The sequence below is a fragment of the Pinus tabuliformis genome, chromosome 8 (genome assembly GCF_031772625.1).
Source record: "Pinus tabuliformis cultivar Carrire ecotype Pingquan chromosome 8, CPIR1, whole genome shotgun sequence".
Lineage (NCBI taxonomy): Eukaryota > Viridiplantae > Streptophyta > Pinopsida > Pinales > Pinaceae > Pinus > Pinus tabuliformis.
This window is the reverse complement of record NC_142294.1, coordinates 1,847,477,412-1,847,498,642: the sequence shown is the minus strand read 5'-3', so window position 1 is coordinate 1,847,498,642 and position 21,231 is coordinate 1,847,477,412.

The following is a 21,231-nucleotide window of genomic DNA, read 5'->3' as shown; positions in this document are numbered from 1 at the left end:
CTCTCTTCAGTAATTATGTTATAGGTGCTGCTATTCTCCCCTAATTCTTAGCAAACTTGTGGTAATACCTTGTCAACCCAAGAAATTATCAAAGATACTTTATGGTTGTGGGGATTTCCCATTCCCTAATGGTTGTAATTTTCTTAGGTTCTACCTTTACACCCTCATGAGATACAATATACCAAAAATATTCCACCTCCTATACTCCAAAGAAATATTTGTATCTTTCTGCATATAATTGTTTCTTTGCCAATAGTTTGAGCACCCTATCAATATGTTGAACATGCTCCTTCAGAGACTTGCTATAGATTAGTATATCATCAAAAGATACTAACACAAATTTTCTAAGGAGGGGTTTGAAAATGGAATTCATCAAAACTTGAAATGTGGAAGGTGCATTAGTGAGACCAAAAGGCATGACCAAAAATTGATAATGACCCTCATGAGTCTTGAATGTTGTTTTGTGATTGTCTTCAATATTAATTCTAATTTCATACTATCCTAAATGAAAATCCAGCTGGGTGAAATAAATTGCTCCATGTAATTCATCCAACAATTCATCAATGATATGAATGGGAAATTAATCTTTAATAGTGAGCTTGTTTAGCTCCCTATAATTTGGACACATACACCATGATCCATCCTTCCTGTGCACCAATACTACCAGAGTAGAGAAATAACTTTGACTAGGCTGAATTATACCAACCTCTAACATTTATTCAACGATGCATTCAATTTCACTCTTTTTTGGCATAAAGATATATGTAAGGTTTGATGTAGGGAGGAGCACTTCCTGGAATCAAGTGAATCACATGATCATGATCATGAATTTGTGGTATGCCTTTCGGAGTCTCAAACACCTTGGAATGATTGTCCAAGGCTTCTTTGAGATCATGAGAAACATATGATTTTGATGTTTGAACCCCATTGAGCATAATTGTTTAATTACGCCCTGTTTTTCTTTCTTTAGAATCTTTGTCATGCCATTAGAGATGATTATATTTCTTGGTTTCCTTGTGATAACCCTTAATTCAACTTCATTTCCTTCCCAAAAGAATTTTAAGAAAATTTCTTCAAAATTGAAAGTTATCACCCCCAAATATTGTAACCATTGGACTCCTAGTACAACATCAGTGCCACCCATTGGAATGGAAATCATTGGATTATTGAATACATATTCCCCCATCATTAGCTTGATATTATGGCACTTTATAGAGAAATTTATAGTTCCTCCATTTTCAACCATCACTTGACACTCTAGTGTTGTATATAGGAAGAAGTTCAATTCCTTGGCTATGTTACAATGAATAAAATTATGGGTTCTACCCGAATCAATCAACATTGTTAGCTTTTTCTTCTCGATATATATTTCTATATTGACAGTTTGAGGAGTGGTAATTCCTATCAATTCATTACAAGATATGGTCGGATTCATTTCTTCTTTCTCTGGGGTTGGTTCTTGGTGTATATCCTCCTCTTTTGATGTTTCTAGTTCCTTCTCTTCCTCCTCTTCACAATCTATGTAGAATAATTTCTTCTCAACACACTTATGACCTTTAGTGTATTCACTATCACAACTGTAACAAAGCCCTTTTTCTCCTTTTTCATCCAATTTTTATGGTGTCAACCTTTTGGGTTGTGTATTACTAGAAGCAACAACACTTCCATCTTTATAGTTGTGAGTGATAGACTTCCTTGTTGCCATAATTTTTCTTTCAACTTTCCTTTTCACCCTGAATGCCTTCTCCAATGGATTAGGTTCTGAAAGGAAAACCTCATGTTAGATGTTATATTTTAAACTCCCTATGAAAACATTGATCCTATGCTCCTCTGGAATATCGGTTACCCTAATATTCAATTTTTGCAAGTCTTCAATTGCTCTGCCATTCAACCCTTTTGTTTGAGATTTATGAATTGGTTAAAGAAGTTGTTTCTCTTTGCATCCTCATAATGTGCTATCATTTCCCGCATAATAATTAACGATGTGACAAGTGTTTTATGAGAAAAAAATCCATCTATAGCATACAAATTGATTGTGTTCTAAATATAAAGATCAAATATGTACCTTTTGTGATGGTTGCACATCATGTAGATCAAGATATTGCTCCATATGTAGTATCCAAGTTACAATATCCTTACCATAAAAGTTCCTCAAATCTATCTTTGGAATGTGGTGGTTCTTGAGCCCCACAATGGAGTCTCAAAAATCATAATTGATATTCCTTTTGTCTTCATCATGATTTTCATGGATTTCCTTATCATGACTCAGGCACCTTTCTTCTAGAAACTTTTCCAAACCTTCCTTCAACCACTCTATCTTAACATTCATCATTGCTACCTTGTATTCTTTTAAACCATCATTCAAAACTCCCACATCCCTTTTTGTACCATCTATCTGTTGATGGTGTTGGACCCGTCAACATGTAAGGGGATCTCCCCAATAAGAAGTCCCAATCAGACCTCAGACCGTTTGGTGTAGGAGTCGCAACTGTGGGTTGTATAGTAATGCCTCGACTGTGATGTCGCACAGAGGAAAGTAAGATAACTCTATCAGTAGCAAGGTTGTGACCATTGTAGTGAGTCAAGGAAGGTGTATGAAAGGTTCTAACACAGGTGGGTTGAGATGAGGGTGAAGGTGAGTTCCAAGTTGAAAGGGATTAGTCCCAACTCAGCTAGGAACACACAACACACAGGATATACACAGCTTCAGGCAAAGCAGTCCACTCGACTCTGGTAGTCACAACATACAAGGTAAGATAACACATACAAAACTCATGGATTAGCTTGAATGAGTGCAACAGTTGTTACAACAAGGTTCATGTGAAAGGTTCGTCTAATGTCCGACAAAGCAGTCAACACAGACGAGACAACATTAATAGCATATACAATACATTTCCATTAATAGATGATGCATTACAACAAATGAATCAATTCATATGCAGAACACATGTTAAAGTAACATGCATTACAAGTGTTAAAGATAAGTCTTACAACAGATACAAAACATTTGTGAAAACGTGTTGGATCTTATTATCTAAACAAGTGTAAGTTCCAATCATACAATACAGCCATGTAAAACTGCTAGCCCCAACAGTGGAACATTACAGCCACATCTGCCTACTCCTCCAAAGAAATGAATTATCTCCTTGCAGTGGATAAGCGAAGGCGCATTACAATACTGTCCAAGCTCTTTCCAAGATAGTCTTATCAGACGCTTGGCTAACGAAAATCCATTACAATGAGTTATGATGGACTATTTATAGAAAGGGGTGGGGTGACCCTTGACATCCCCCTTTGTGACAATTCAACTACCCTCATGACTCTTCACCTACTCTATGACTGTTACATCCAACTATTGATAGTTGACTTACGCTTGACTTGACTCAACATTACAATGCACATGTACTCATGTGAGACAACATGGATTTAACAAGACATGAAAGACATCACAAACACTCAGTCCACTATGATGAGACCAACTCTTTGACATGCTTTTGATGGTGGAGGTGGTGAGTTGATGCTAAGCTTCATCATTTATGATGGTGTGCATGCACCTTATGGTGACATCTTGCTTAAACAAACTCCTACCTCCACTGCAACCGGTGCATTGGTTCAACTTTTGCATCCAACTCATCTACTAACAAGTGCTCGGTCTTCTTGGGTGCAGCTGAACCAGAAACACACTGATGCATAGTGTCCATGCTGGTCTTCAATTGTGCATTGGTGGTCATGTGCATAAACTTGCCAAAGTAGATGTTCAACTCCAGTTGGACTTGCTTCTTGTCTTCGCCTTGGTGAGTGTGTTGAATGGGTTGGATCACATGCATGCACACAATTACATGCATGTTATTGAATCCCTTGCATGTGATTGAAAACATTACTCACCATGTCATCTTCATACCAACTACTGGGATGGATCTTTAACCCATATGAGCATAGTTTAATCAGTGAGTGTATGTTGCGCCCATTGTTGTTCCTATACCTACTACAACTCATTCGTCTATTTGTGCAACTTCATGTTCTTCCTTGAGTTGCCACTTCAACACATGCAACTCCTTCTTTGTTCCATTCTCTGTCTTTGCACGATATTCATGTCTCACTGTCACCTAATAGCCTAAGTCACCTAGATGTGATTAGGTGATGGCGCGATGTGAGGAATGAGCTCTGCAGTGTTCGTTTTACGAATTTTGATAACATCGAGGTTGTGATGCACATTCCACAAATCTAGGGAAAGCAACACTTGGAAGGAGGTTTCTGAAATGATCCTTGCATGTAGCCTCCAACTATTAAACATAGATCCCTAAAACAAGGGATGCCTTTCCATGCTTCCTTGGGAGAAGCAACTTGTGAACGCAAGTTTGTTTTGCTTGGTCCCGGAGGGAACCGTTCAACTCAGCTGCACATGCAAAAGGTTGTTCAACTTCTTGAAGCAAATTTGCATTTCTGGCTGGGAGTTGGGCTGACTGCCCAAGAGATTTGCACAATTTCTAGGCAAGGCAACTGACTATTGCCCAGATTTGTGCAAATTTTGGGATGAATAGCCCTGCTAGGAAACATTGTGCAATTTCGGCTGGGAGTGTTGACTGGTAGAATTGAGCAATCTTAGAGCCCAGTAGGCTACCAGACATGATTTCACAATTTCTCAAGGGAAGGTTTGTTTCCCTTCGAAAATGCACAATTTTCTTGATGAAGTTGCTTATCGTGCAGCTGGACCAAGTCCACATGAATGGCCTGTGAGGGGAATGGATCAAGTTGTGATCAACAGGCTTCCTTTGTGCAAGTAAAACACTGAACCCTATGAACTTGATGAAGCAAGACAAGCTGCTGTGAAAAGTTGGAAGGGAGGCTCCAAACGAAGCTAAGGTAAAATTTTGAAGGGTGGTCATAGCCGCTACAACACTTGGTGACACACTGGTAGAACTCCATCTCTCTAAATGGACAATGTTTGTGAGAAGAAAGTCTAACACCTTTAGAAGTATAGTTCAGTTCTTAGCTCCTGTTGATTTCCACACTAACTTGATTGTAATATGTAGCATCTACTAAGCTCTTGGTCAATTGACACACATTCCAAGCCAAGGAAACACAATTGTTTCAATTGGGTTGAGCTATATATTGGTGCATGAGAAATATAGTCGTCATAGCCTTAGTTTCATCTCTGGTGTTGCTCCCCTGCCAACAAGCCTAGACAGTATCCTGGTGGAGTTAGATAGGAACACAAGCATGACTCTACTGCCAGTGATCCTCGTCAATACCCCAGTGGAGTTACTTGCATCACCTCTTTATGTAGGCGTTATCACTCAGGTTGTCCTTAAGCTCCTTTAAAGGATACGGCCGAGGTAACCACAAACCAATCTTTGGATTGCAGGTCCTAGCCTAGCTGCAATCAGAGGGGGCTCTCTCTTTCTGATTTAGCTTTATTGATGATGATTTTAGGCTAGTTTTTGAGTTCAGGGGTTTTGTTTAAGTTTTGGTGGGAAGGATGATGCTTTCAAGTAAAGAGGCAAAGCATAGTGTGGTAAGTTTCAAACCATTGGGCATGGAGTCATGTGGTAAGACTACTGGTGCGTTTTCTTGGTCACAAGAGGAATGAGGAGCAAGGTAGCTGCTCATGAAACAATACTCAAGTTGAATGGAGATGGATTGAAGGTTAAGGAATGAGAGGCAACAAAGAATCTCTCAATCAGGTTAGCAGAGGGAAGATGAATGAGCTCTATCTAGGAGCAGCTAAGAATTCTTAGATAACAGTCATTCATATGTGAAATAGATCAAACATGAGCCATAAAAGAATTCATATTTATGCCTAAATCAAGAGGAAAACATTAAAAAGCCACAGAAACTGAGCATAGAGTGCAGCTAAGCAAATTCTAAACCAATCCTTTGTTCTGTGACTTGAGCGTATATGAAATTGAAATAACAGAGGTTAGGAACACTTATTGATTCATATAGCAGCACAAGAATTCCATCATTCACTCTTTGGAACCATTAACGACACATCAAACAGTCCATTCTCCAAGCTTGTAAGCAGTCTTTGATTATAGAAAATATTAGATATACAGTGCGAGTCTCTCATAGAGTACATTAACCAACCACCACCCTTCAAACAGTGCAGAGGGTGGTATATAAAGAAAAATAGCTACAGACCTCCCTTGAACAGGTGTCAAGGGGGAAAATATCTCAAAAATATCTCTCAAAACAGATCAAAGAGATCTGTGCAGTCATTGTCACTGAAACTAATCTATGCTGGAAATAAATGCATAAAACATATTAAAATAGCTGCGCTGGGGCAGCTGGCATCTCAAGTCATGTAAACAAGGGCTGTGCATGAGGCCGCAGCCTCTAAAATGAGTGTAGAGAGGTCTTTGAGTCGTGTGCTGGCCTCATGGCCATAACTGTAAGTTTGGGAGCCATAACGGCTTAATGATGCTTTGTTGAATCTGCTGGGGCCCTTCTGTTTTCATCTGCTTCGGAAGATTTTGACTGATACTCTCTGCCGCTTCCCTGATACTCTTTGCCGCTTCCGGATCTTTCTTGGTTTCAAAAATGCTCTAAACTGTCACATCATCTCATTACTGGCCATTATTTGGCCCAAGTACCTGCTGCGAGGCGCTTTGTTACTTCTGGGTGGTTATCGGCCCTTGGCTGACTCAAAATTCTTTAGCAACACTTAAAATCACGAACTGGATGAGTAAAGGGTCATTGAAGGCCTGCCGAGGTGAAAACCCTGTGTTTGGAGCTAATCTGGGCCTGGGGTGATTGAAATTGATTAAAGAATAACTCTGTTCCATTGACGAAGAGGCGCGCGCGGCATATATATGAATAATATGAAAAATAGCCCCTTTTCCTTTATAACAGGCAAAATGCCCATTTTACAAGCAAAAATCGTGAAAAATATGGGCGGGCACGGCACTGTTCATTAGATTAAATGCTGGCCGTTGGATCCGGCGCGGGCCGATCCAATGGCTGGCGCTAAATCGCATCGGGGCGGACCATTGGTCCCAACACATAAAACCTCCGATGGAGCGATATAGCTTGCGGACCCGAAATGCCTTTGCAAGCCCTTTATTATTTTGAAATCGGGTCCGGCCCGGGCTTTCGGCAATGCAACACAGAGTAAACACATCTTATCGCCCGACCTCCGATAGCGATATCGCATCGGAGGGAGGGCACATGCCTTGAGACTTAGCCATTTTCGCTTATAATATGCCACTGCCCCCTCCCGATAGCGATATCGCATCGAAGGGGGACCAAATAGATCCTTTTCTCATCGGAGCATGCATTTTATTAAAATGCAAAGGAAAAATGAATTCAGAGGGGTAGCCTTTGGTGTTTCGGATGGATTCTAAGGCATCGGAAGGGGTCCGATAGCCAAAAAGGGAGAATTTTATCATTTTGAAGGTTTTTCATGGTTTTTTCATGGTTTTTGTATTCTTATGCCTTGGAAGGAGTCCAAAGGCTCTTGGGAGGATTTCAATGGATTTGAGAAGGATTTTAGGCCTTTAAAAGGGTTTGTGCCTTGGAAAAGGTAGAAACAAGGCCAAAAAGATGGTTTTTTATACATATGAAGGGAATTTATGCTTTGTGAAGGAATCAACAAGCATTAGAGGGGTTTTATGGAGTGATGAAGGGCTTTATGCATCAGAAGGAGTCCGAAATGCATCTGGAAGATGGTTAGAGGGGGGCAGTGTGGGTTCTTGCTGAGTTTCTGATAAACTTAGCAATTCCCAAGGATGTATATGGTTATTTTTCAACCAGGGGGAAGGGATAAGTATACAGGGGAGTTATATACATAGTTTTAGTAGGGGAAAGGGAAATAGATAGGGAGTTACATAATAAAGTTAGTAGTGAATATGATAATGATGAGAAAAAGCGCTAAGAATGATGTCTTAGGCTATCAATGGGGGAAGATGACTGATAGAAGAAGTGTGAACATTCCTTGAGTGAAGCAGATCTCCACCAAGACAAATGATATGGAGAATGATGAATCTAAGAGGTATCAAGCAGATCTTGACCTCTTTAGGGGAAGTTAGTGAGTGATTTGGGGAAAGAGGAAGAAGGGGAAGTTAGTCATGCCTCACTTGAAGTCCTCCAACTGAACAACTGCCTTCAACTTGTGATATGATAGATATAACACTTGACAATATGAAATGGATCATAAGCCATGATTCTGCAACCACAAAGCTACATACCCGACCTACTCACCTAGCATTTTCTCTTCTTTTGGTTTGGGTGCACTTGAACTAGCATACCTAGCTTTTCATTCTTTCTTGTTGCTTGTGCTCTATATACTTCTAAACTTATTTCAGCCAGGGGCTCAAATTAAGTTGTTGAGCACCCTTGTTTCTCTACCTAACTACAAATCTGCCAGGATTAAGCTGTTTGGAGAGATGTTCATTCTCTATATTCTACAACATGAAATTGAAACCTAAGGAAGCCAAGATTAAGCTGTTTGGCCTTCTCATGCTTGAAAGCTGATCAAAATGGATTACTCATCAAGACTGGAACAAAGCAGTGGCATTTAGATTATCTCACTTTCACAGATACTTCTCTGGCCATCTGTATCAAATATGGAGCATTGCAGCAAGCAAAGTATGACATATTTGGCATGTAAAAATGTCGATCATGAAAGATGATTAACCTGCTGCAGCAGGAGGCTAATAGTGGCTCCACTTGGGGATGGCTTTTCCTTTTGACAAGCCAAGAACAGCAGGTCAGAATGCCTTGATCCTCTGTAGTTGCTGTTAATTGAAAATTTCTTCTGTGCTAACTGCTGAATGACTAGAACTTTAACTTCTGAATGCAGCACTCCTCCTTAACTGAAACACTGTGAAAAATAAAGCATCGCCTGCTTTCTTCTGCGTGCTTGATATTGCATACACTTTTGATTGAGAACTGCCTTGTGAACTAAACACAAAAAGGGAACAAAACTGGAGCTCTTCTTTTCTTGTCTTTGAACATGCTGTAGATGTAACGCTAAAAAAAATCTTATGTTTTGATACTACTGACTGAAGAACTGGAAGCCTGAATGTAGCATTTTTAATAGAACTTGCAGTTATAAATAACAGCGCTACCCTTTTGACACCGAATGCTCAGAACAGCGTTGAACTCTTCTTTGGGAAGCCATCTATCTCTTATTTTCGCATAGGTATCCAAACTGAATACTTTCTTTGAAATATTTCAAAGAACAGAGAAATGTAATGCTGCATTTTTTTCTCCTTTAACTCAAAACTGTGTTGCGTTTTTGTCCTAGCAATCGAGTTGCTTTATTCAAACATAAAAAGACGATGTTGAGTCTAAACAAAGACTAATATACAAATATACACACTGGCCTGAGTTGCATTCAATAGATTGGAACATGGTAATGATTTAATACTCGGCCATTAACCGGGCCTTCTTCAAGTGTGGAGGCATCTTTAGATTTGAGGAAATAAGAATTATTGCCTTGCACAACGCTGATGATAAAAGGGCCTTTCCACAGAAAGTCAAACTTGGCATGCTTTCCCTTGTCTTATCATCTTGAGTCCCACTTTAGAACCTTGTCGCCAATAAAGAAATCCTCAGCTTTAGCCCTCTTGTCAAACGCCTTCTTCAGCCTTTCTTGTAACATTTGAGCTCTGTCATACACCTGTTCTTTGGTCTGCTGAAGGTGAATGGTCTGATTGATCCTTCGTTGAATATCATTTGGTTCAGCTTGAACCTCCTACAACATCCTCATAATGGAAATGCCCAAAGAAGATGGGAATCTAGCTTCCATACCATAAACAACCTCATAAGGGCTCATCCCAATTGATTTTTTTGTTGAAAGCCTATCTACCCAAAGGGCATTGGTGAGCTTTTTATGCCAGTTCTTCTTGCTTTCTTCCAAGGTCTTCTTAATGATATTGATCAGGCTCTTATTAGATGACTCAGCTAAGCCATTACCTTGAGGGTAATAGGCTGTGGAATGGCCTAAAGTGATATGGAATTTATGGAAAAAATTGATCATCTTTTTGGATTTGAAAGCAACGGCATTGTCAGTGATGATCTTCTCAGGGCAGCCAAATCTAGAAAGGATATTGCACTCAAGGAATTGGATAATGGTGGTGTCATTGGCTTGCCTACATGGGATGGCCTCAATCCATTTAGTGAAATAGTCGGTAGCTATTAAGATCCACTTATGCTAGCCTAAGGAAAAGGGATGGATTTCTCCAATGAAGTCAAGACCCCATTGTTGAAAAGGCTTCTCAGTTGAGATGGGTTTAAGAGGCAAAGGGAGCAGCTTTTTCTTGCCTTCAAAGATTTGGCAATTGTGGCATGAGGTGGCAAACTTCTTTACATCTGCAAACAAAGTGGGCCAATAGAAACCAACGCTTAAAATTTTATCAGCAGTGGACTTCCAATATAGATGTCCTCCACAGTCCCCTGCATGGAATTCTTTCATGACATTGTTAGTTTCATTCACAATCAAGCAGTTAAGCAATATACCTTCATGATTTTTCCAAAATAATGCACCATCTAAGACACAAAATTTCAAAGCCTTCATTCTTAAAAATCTCTTCTTGGTGCTAGACAATCCTAGGGGAACACACAGGTTTAACAATACAAAGAAAATATCAGCATACCATGGGGATTGCAAAAAGGTGTCACTGATCTGTGGAGTCGCCAACTCCGGTTCATTGTCCAGTTGGTTGATGTCTAAGGCTTGAAAGTTTGTTTCGAACATCAGTTTAGCTAACCCTTGTCCCTTTATTAGCTTGGTTGGTTTTATTTCTATGTCATACTCAAGAATGTTAGCAATCCACTTGCCTCTTTTGCCTTCTAACCCCTCTTAGGTTAATATGTCTTTTACAATAGCATTTGGCACATAAGCAATCACATGTGAATATAAAATATAAATTCGGAATTCCTTGACTGCTTTAACAAGGGCATAGGCTTGCTTCTCCATGATTGGGTATTTCAGGGGTGCATCTCTTAAGGCTCGGCTGAAAAATGCAATTAGCTTTTCAGTTCCTTGATCATCCTTTTGCGAAAGGACAGCAGCTATAGTATTATCAGATGCAAATGAAAATATGATAAAGTCCCTATCAAATTTTGGACTTGTGAGGACTGGGGCTTGAGTTAAGGCTGATTTAATGCCCTCAAATGCTTGCTTGGCCTCTAGAGACCACTTTACCTTGGCGTCTTTCTTGAGCATGTTGTTTAGCATTCTTATTAGCTCAGCCAAGTTTGGAATAAACCTCCTTAGGAAATTGATTTTCCCAAGGAATGCTTGCAATTCTTTTATATTTCTAGGATATGGGATTTGCAATATGGCTTGGATCCTTTCCGGATCAATTCTAATACCATCCTTTGAGATGATATGTCCAAGTAATTTGCCTTCTTCAAGGCCGAAGAGAGACTTCTTGGGATTCAACGAAATGCCATATTTCCTACATGTGATGAATATTTGCCTTAGGTGTTTGAGCTGCTCTTTATCAGATTTGGAGAAAGGGGTTAAGTCATCAAGGTAGACAACTAGGAAATCATGGATTTCCTTGGTGAATGCAATGTCCATTTCCCTTTGAAAGGTGGCACGAGCATTCTTTAGGCTGAAAGGCATTTTAACATACTTGAATGTTTCCCACGGTGTGGTAAATGTTGTCCTGTCTTGGTCATCCGGGTGAACAAGTATTTGGTTGAAACCTGAAAACCCATCAAGCAGGGAAATTCGTGATGACCCCACTACTCTCTGTAGAATGTGATCCATTTTGGGCAAAGGATCGTGGTCCTTTAGGGAGACTTGATTTAGATTTCTGAGATCTACACAAAGTCTGATCTCATTTGTTTTCTTTCTTGTGGGAACTAAGTTTGACACCCATTCGGAAAATCTGATGGGTGCTATGATTCCTGCCTCATACATCCTCTTTATCTCCTTCTCAACCAAGGGAAGGAGCACGAGGTTGATTCTTCTAAGTTTTTGTTTGAAAGGCTTTTGATTTGGTTTTAAGGGAATGGTGTGTTGGATTACTGAGGTATCATAGGACTTCAAGTCCTCATAACACCAAGCAAAGACATCTTGGAATTATTTGAACAAATCCACATACTTTGGTTTTTGATCAGGAGGAAAAGATTTAGACAGTTTGATCATTTTGGGCTTCTCTGCTGTCCCAATGTTGTATTCTTCTATGGCAGTGTTTATAGGCTGCATTTTTGGCTTTTTGGGCACATCATTTGCATCAAACATGTCCTCTAGTGGAGTGAGGCCAACCGGGAGAAAATTGTCTTTTAGATCAATAATATCGGCCTCTATTTTATCTATTTCCTCCAAATGCATTTGTTTCAGCTCTTCAATGTTTGAATTGTCAAATACTGTTGGGCTTAGGATCTGTCTGGCTGTTACAGCTGTTACAGCTTGCTTATTTTCATTTAATGCTTGTTGTTGTGGGTCCTCCATGGTATCCTCATCAATGTTTAGGCCTACAAATTCATGCTGTAAGGTAAGAAAATTGTATATTTGAGCATCATCCTCGAACACTTGCCAGTCTTTAATGTTATTTGGGACAGCAGGCCTATGTTTTATTTCAGCAGTGAAATGGTGATTTGGCTCAAAGGGAAGCTTGCATGTACTAGCAAAAGTGGCTAGGCTGTGAGCATGAATGTTATGATTTCTTGAAATCTTGGCAAGCTTGGATTCAGTGAATGTATCAAGTATTGCAGTGGTAGCAGTCCTATAGGCTCTTAGCCTTCTATCATTGGTAACAAAGTTGCCTTTCATTTGTTGGATTACTAAGTCTGAGTCACCTAGAATGGAAACTTTGGTAGCTCCTAAATCTTTGAGCAGCTTAAGGCCTAAGAGGAGTGCCTCATACTCAGCCATGTTGTTGGTGCATTTGAAATTCAGTCTATAAGCATGACCCTCTACATGGTTGTTATGTGTATTGTGAATCCATATTCCTGCCCCTACTCCTAACTTGTTAACAGAGCCGTCAAACTCTAAATACCATGTGATTTCTTGCTTGTGCTTAGTATTAAGAGTTTCAGTCATTTTAGGATTGGGCAGACCCGAGTCTTGTGTTTCGGGAGGTTTTTCTTGTGTGCTGGTTGCATTGGCTGTTGTGACAGTATCATGGGTATGTGCAACCGATTCTTCATTGATGTGTGCTTGTTGTACTAAAGCCATAGGCTTATCATCAGTTGGAGGACTTGTTTCATCATTAAACAAAATAAAAGAATCCATATCAGAATGGATTGAGTAAATTGGAAAGTTTTGGGGCTTTTCCTCACTGCTTACCACATACTTCATTAGTGTTTCTCTATACAATCTCTTAGGTTGCCCAAAGACTGATATAGTGGCATAAGAGAGGTCTAATTGGAGAGATCCTTGGAGTTTTGCTCCCCAAGATCTTGATAACAGCATGCCATACTTTGGTGGGATGTCAGTAACCACCACGTCCATTAGGATTGTCTTGTTGGGAAATTGGACTAAGGAGACACATAAGTCTTTGATTAAGCCTAAACACTTGACCTGACTTGAGTCAAAGGAGAATAGATCTTTGTAGGGTCTTGTGACATCAAGGTTTAGTTTCTCCATTACAGCTTTGGGCATAAGATTGTGTGAGGCACCTGAGTCAAACATAGCATTGTGCAAGACTTTGTCATGAATGTGCAAACTGACATAAAAGGGTGGAACAGATCCATATGTTGATTTTCCATTAACTTCAGGACCGAACAGCAGCTCAGGGGTATCATCTAAAACATTTACATCATCCTTGACCTCTGGCATTTGAAGTGATCTTTGAATTTGTTGCCTATACACATCATGTTTGGCAAGTTCTGAGAGGGGGATGGATATTTTAAGTTTTCCAATCTTTGCCTCTAAATTAAATGGCTTTTCCAATGGAGTCTTGGTGTTGATGACGGCAGTTTTTTCTTTTTCATTTGAATTATCAGCGATTTGCTCTTGTTTATCAACGTTATGGGAATTGATTGCTTGCGGTTTTTCAGTTTTAAGAGGGCTTTTTGGAACGCTGTTCAAGTTCTCTTTCGAGGAAGAAGGTGGCAGAGGCTAATCAACAGAAGGCCGTATGTCTGTTATGTCCTCTACAGTCACTTGGTGCGGGTTTGGGACAATTATATCAGCTGTTTTTGTTATAATAGCCTTGCCTCTAATCTGGTTGGGTTGTTTGCCCTCCTTTGGTTTAACCTTTTCGGGCACATCTATGGTTCTTGTCCTCAGCTTATACTGTTTGTGGACTTCATAAACAGCTGAATCATAACCTTGTTTAAAGTCAAAAGACTCACCAGACTTAGTCTGAAATTGATTTATCTCATGGTCATCTTGGTCTTCTTGGGTTAGAAAATTTGTTGCTCACCCTTCAAATCTATTAAGTTCATGTGAGTGTCTTCTATGGGTTCATTAGAAGTGGATGCCTCTACGTAGTTTTCTTGAAAAGGAGGTCTTATATCATGGTCTGGGCTAGACCTACCAGCGTTTGGATTTTGATTTTTCCTGAAATTCGGGTTCCTGACAGTGTTAGCTTGCTGCCCGTCCCATGATGATTTCCTCTCAACACTCTCTACTCTGTCTCCCAGCCTGTGCATGCCATTGATAATAGCATCTAGCTTTTGATCTAAGGCTGAGGGCTCTTCCTTGAAGGTGGTTCTTCTCTCAGTTCTAGCTCTGTTTCTTTTGGCAATTAAATTTGCCTCCACAGTGACAGCCACGTTTTGCATGTCTGCAAGGCTGTTAGGGGCTCTTTCTTTTAACTGGTAGGCCATATCTGGGTCGAATCCATCAGGGAATTTATACAAGGCAAGGTCAGGTGGAGGCCTTAAGTTTTGTGCGATAGCATTATAAACGCTATTGAACCTTGCGCAATAGTCCAAGACTGTTTCTTGTGGACCTCTTTTGATTGTATCATATTCAACTAGTATGTGCAAGGGGTCTTTCTTTTTCTCCCATCGGTTGATAAATGACTGGTATAAGGCTTTTGGGTCTGCTATGGAATTAGCAGGGAGTGCTCTAAACCAAGTCCTGACATCGCCTGTCAAACTTTGGACAAAAATCTTCATTCTCACACCATCATCGTCAATCTCATAGCTTTCAAAGTAATCTTGCATTTTCTTTGTATCCTGAAGGGCTGTGCAGGCACTTGTGCCATCAAAATATGTGATTTTAGTTTGGTAATCCTGAGGCATAGCTCCAGGATTAGCAGGTAATTGTAAAGGTGCATATATGTTAGCCATATTCACAGGGATAAGAGGGACAACAGGAACAACTGGGATAATAGGAGTAGTAGTGGTAGTATGTGCAGTGAATTGAGGTGTGGAAGGAGTGGATGAAGAACAAGGGGAAATAGGGGTTGAACGAAATAAAACTTTGATAGAGGTTGGGCCACAGTTTGGCTGAACTATCACAGGAGTAGAATCAGCAAAATCCTCCTTTAGCTCTAATTTCTTGAGGTTTCTTTGGATCAAATTCAGATTTTCAAAGGCAGCTGTGGGATTTGGGTTTGGATTTGACCTTGTATAACATGAATTCTTCCTGGGAGCCAGCTTCTGGCTTGTTTTTTGGGGATTTTCTAAGAATGTATGGGTTAGAAAGAAACTTTTGAAGGTCTGGTTCTTTCCCAGTGGAGCTTTCCAACTTGATTTGTGAAATTATCTGAGGATGTTCCCCAGTGGAGTCGCCATTATGTTATCACTCAGGTTGTCCTTAAGCTCCTTTAAAGGATACGGCCGAGGTAACCACAAACCAATCTTTGGATTGCAGGTCCTAGCCTACCTGCAATCAGAGAGGGCTCTCTCTTTCTGATTTAGCTTTATTGATGATGATTTTAGGCTAGTTTTTGATTTCAGGGGTTTTGTTTAAGTTTTGGTGGGAAGGATGATGCTTTCAAGTAGAGAGGCAAAGCATAGTGTGGTAAGTTTCAAACCATTGGGCATGGAGTCATGTGGTAATACTGTTGGTCTGTTTTCTTGGTCACAAGAGGAATGAGGAGCAAGGTAGCTACTCATGAAACAATACTCAAGCTAAATGGAGATGGATTGAAGGCTAAGGAATGAGAGGCAACAAAGAATCTCTCAATCAGGTTAGCAGAGGGAAGATGAATGAGCTCTATCTAGGAGCAGCTAAGAATTCTTAGATAACAGTCATTCATATGTGAAATAGATCAAACATGAGCCACAAAAGAATTCATATTTATGCCTAAATCAAGAGGAAAACATTAAAAAGCCACAGAAACTGAGCATAGAGTGCAGCGAAGCAAATTCTAAACTAATCCTTTGTTCTGTGACTTGAGCGTATATGAAATTGAAATAACAGAGGTTAGGAACACTTATTGATTCATATATCAGCACAAGAATTCCATCATTCACTCTTTGGAACCATTAACAACACATCAAACAGTCCATTCTCCAAGCTTGTAAGCAGTCTTTGATTATAGAAAATATTAGATATACAGTGCGAGTCACTCATCGAGTACATTAACCAACCACCACCCTTCAAACAGTGCAGAGGGTGGTATATAAAGAAAAATAGCTACAGACCTCCCTTGAAAAGGTGTCAAGGGGGAAAATAACTCAAAAATATCTCTCAAAACAGATCAAAGAGATCTGTACAGTCATTGTCACTGAAACTAATCTATGATGGAAATAAATGCATAAAACATATTAAAACAGCTGCGCTGGGGCAGATGGCACCTCAAGTCATGTAAACAAGGGTTGCGCATGAGGTCGCAACCTCTAAAATGAGTGTAGAGAGGTCTTTGAGTCATGTGCTGGCCTTATGGCCATAACTATAAGTTTGGGAGCCATAACGGCTTAATGATGCTTTGCTGAATCTGCTGGGGCCCTTCTGTTTTCATCTGCTTCGGAAGATTTTGGCTGATACTCTCTGCCGCTTCCCTGATACTCTTTGCCACTTCCAGATATTTCTTGGTTTCAAAAGTGCTCTAAATTGTCACATCATCTCATTAGTGGCCGTTATTTGGCCCAAGTACCTGCTGCGAGGCGCTTTGTTACTTCTGGGTGGTTATCGGCCCTTGGCCGACTCAAAATGCTTTGGCAACACTTAAAATCACGAACTGGATGAGTAAACGTTCATTGAAGGCCTGCCAAGGCGAAAACCCTTCGTTTGGAGCTAATCTGGGCCTGGGGTGATCGAAATTGATTAAAGAATAACTCTGTTCCCTTGACGAAGAGGCGCGCGCGACATATATATGAATAATATGAAAAATAGCCCCTTTTTCTTTATAATAGGCAAAATGCCCATTTTACAAGCAAAAATCGCGAAAAATATGGGTGGGCGCGACACTGTACATTAGATTAAATGCTGGCCATTGGATCCGACGCGGGCCGATCCAATGGCTGGCGCTAAATCGCATCAGGGCGGACCATTGGTCCCAACACATAAAACCTCCGATGGAGCGATATAGCTTGCGGACCCGAAATGCCTTTGCAAGCCCTTTATTATTTTGAAATCGGGTCCGGCCCGGGCTTTCGGCAATGCAACACAGAGTAAACACATCTTATCACCCGACCTCCGACAGCGATATCGCATCGGAGGGAGGGCACATGCCTTGAGACTTAGCCATTTTCGCTTATAATATGCCACTGCCCCCTCCCGATAGCGATATCGCATCGGAGGGGGACCAAATAGATCCTTTTCTCATCGGAGCATGCATTTTATTAAAATGCAAAGGAAAAATGAATTCGGAGGGGTAGCCTTTGGTGTTTCGGATGGATTCTAAGGCATCAGAAGGGGTCCGATAGCCAAAAAGGGAGAATTTTATCATTTTTTGAAGGTTTTTCATGGTTTTTGTATTCTTATGCCTTGGAAGGAGTCCAAAGGCACTTGGGAGGATTTCAATGGATTTGAGAAGGATTTTAGGCCTTTAAAAGGGTTTGTGCCTTGGAAAAGGTAGAAACAAGGCCAAAAAGATGGTTTTTTATACATATGAAGGGAATTTATGCTTTGTGAAGGAATCAACAAGCATTAGAGGGGTTTTATGGAGTGATGAAGGGCTTTATGCATCGAAAGGAGTCCGAAATGCATCTGGAAGATGGTTAGGGGGGGCAGTGTGGGTTCTTGCTGAATTTCTGATAAACTTAGCAATTCCCAAGGATGTATATTGTTATTTTTCAACCAGGGGGAAGGGATAAGTATACAGGGGAGTTATATACATAGTTTTAGTAGGGGAAAGGGAAATAGTTATGGAGTTACATAATAAAGTTAGTAGTGAATATGATAATGATGAGAAAGAGTGCTAAGAATGATGTCTTAGGCTATCAATGGGGGAAAATGACTGATAGAAGAAGTGTGAACATTCCTTGAGTGAAGCAGATCTCCACCAAGACAAATGATATGGAGAATGATGAATCTAAGAGGTATCAAGCAGATCTTGACCTCTTTAGGGGAAGTTAGTGAGTGATTTGGGGAAAGAGGAAGAAGGGGAAGTTAGTCATGCCTCGCTTGAAGTCCTCCAACTGAACAACTGCCTTCAACTTGTGATATGATAGATATAACACTTGACAATATGAAATGGATCATAAGCCATGATTATGTAACCACAAAGCTACCTACCCGACCTACTCACCTAGCATTTTCTCTTCTTTTGGTTTGGGTGCACTTGAACTAGCATACCCAGCTTTTCATTCTTTCTTGTTGCTTGTGCTCCTATCTACTTCTACACTTATTTCAGCCAGGGGCTCAGATTAAGCTGTTGAGCACCCTTGTTTCTCTACCTAACTACAAATCTGCCAGGATTAAGCTGTTTGGACAGATGTTCATTCTCTATATTCTACAACATGAAATTGAAACCCAGGGAAGCCAAGATTAAGCTGTTTGGCCTTCCCATGCTTGAAAACTGATCAAAATGGATTACTCATCAAGACTGGAACAAAGAAGTGGCATTTAGATTAGCTCACTTTCACGGATACTTCTCTGGCCATCTGTATCAAATATGGAGCATTGCAACAAGCAAAGTATGACATATTTGGCATGTAAAAATGTCGATCATGAAAGATGATTAACCTGCTGCAGCAGGAGGCTAACAGTAGGAAGCCTTTCTCTTCTTTTGCCTTATTCATTTTTCACTTTTTCAAACTTTTTTCACTTTTTTCATTTTTGTAACTTGTGCATAGCACTTATTCATTTTAGAGGCGGAAGAGAGATCCTGACTTTTTGAGAGTAGAAGAGATTCTTCCAACAGAGAAGTAGTTTATTATACCTCTAAGGTTCCTATTAATATTTCCCCCCTCAATTTACTCTACTTGACTGAGCTAACAAGGGTTAACTCAAAAGAAACTGACTAGAGTAGGTGACGCTAGTTAGCGCACGAGAATTATGTTTTCACCAAGGTTCACTTCGAACAGTATTTATTTTCGAACGACCCAGCATGGAGTAAAAGTAACATGTTATTCATACAGAGGCAAGATGACAAATAACCAAGTAGTGATAGCAGCACAAGGCCTCTTGTACTTTACCCAACTTGCTTCAAGAGTCATACATTGTTTCATGAAAAACTATTCTATGAAGCAAAACAAGAGAAGTAACAGAGAACAATGCAAAGAAAGAGTTGAAGCAAAAGCAAAAGTAAAGAAAGTAAGTAAACAAGCAAGCATGAAAACAAACAAACAAACAAAGCAAGTAGGAAAAAAGCATGCAAGCAAGCTGATTGAAAGAAAACACTACTCCTACTCCTAAGCTAACAGTGCATGGGTCACCTCAAGTGAAGTGATACTTCCAATCTATCCACCAGTGCATTGGTTGACCCATGTTGGTGAAGGCATGGTTCATGAACAAGACGGTTTTGTGAACCAAAAAACAAGAAATATATAACAGTGAAGATAACCACACTTCGATCTTACAAGCGACCATAGAACAAAGATGAGTGAATGTTCATAACATGCATTCTATGGTGCTACCATGATGTGGTGCTACACTGCATGTGGATGTTTAGTGAATGCATTCTCTTGAGTGTGACATGAAAGAAAACGTCAGAAAGCTAGGCCATTTGTGATGTTCATGTGTTCTTGCTCGAGTGTAAGAAGTTGAATCTGGGTGTTTGGTTGATCTTCTATGCAAAGCATAAAGTGATGAGGAGCCTTGATTGTTTCAAAAATTTACTGACTAGAAGTGAAACCAACCTAAGGACAACGAGGGCCTTACATAACCATAAGTTCGGGCTGAAGTGCCTTGATAGTCTGGGGGGTTTCGACTTCATTGACAGATACATCATCGTAGACTAGTGTCTTGGATAGATTAAAAATGGTTGAATCAACATCATGATCAGATGAGGAAGTGAATAGATCATGACAACCAAGATCAGAAAATTCAAGATGTTTGTCGGCATCCCCATGATTTGATGAATCGGGGAGAGGGTTAGATGGGAAGAAAATATGTTCACCCTCTGTGTTTTCAAGGAAGATAGATGACAGATTGAATTGTTTTTCCGAGGAATATGTGTCCTTTCCGCACTCTAATGACAGACTGACATCCAACGTACCTAGTGAGTTATCGCAAGTAGAAGCATCCGGAAATGAGTTTTCATAGGTGAAATCAGCAGTGGCAGAATCACAAGGGATGTCAGGATGAAGCAGATGAGATGAGGCTAGAAGGGAGTCATCCTTCACCGTGGGCTCTTCTTTAGATTCCCACACACACTCATCATGAATGATGGCACAGGTTGGCTACATAACACCAACTCCATCAACAACTTGATCCTTGTTCAAAATAAGTGAGGAGTCCAGAATGGTACAACACAAGATAGTACAATCCAAAGGATCAATAAAACACAAGGATGGAGGTCGAGGAAATGAGTTCATGTGAGAACCAACAGGATTGCTAGCTAAATCTACACAAATCTCAAGAGAAGGTGGGTGGGAGGTTGTGATAGTTCAACTGAGGTGTGTGCATGATCTCCCACATCACTCTGTGGTGGTGGAGTTGTTTGATGAGGTGAAGGTAGATAGTCACTTGTGACAGCAACTGTTCTTGCCTCTAATTGTACAACTCCATCACTGAAGTGTGCTGAGTGAGGTTCGGATATGTGAAGAAGATACTCATATCTCCCATTAAGAAATTCCCAATCAATATCATCTTCTTGGAATCGGTATGCACAATTACAAAAGCATGTGTGAAACTGTTTAATGGATTCATCGGGTGCTTTTCATAATTTCATAATACCTTTGTTGAGTGCTTTACAGTCATTGTGAATGAAATAATGGTCTATCTCTGTGACCATATGAGAAGGAGAACGAATAGATTTTTCAGGC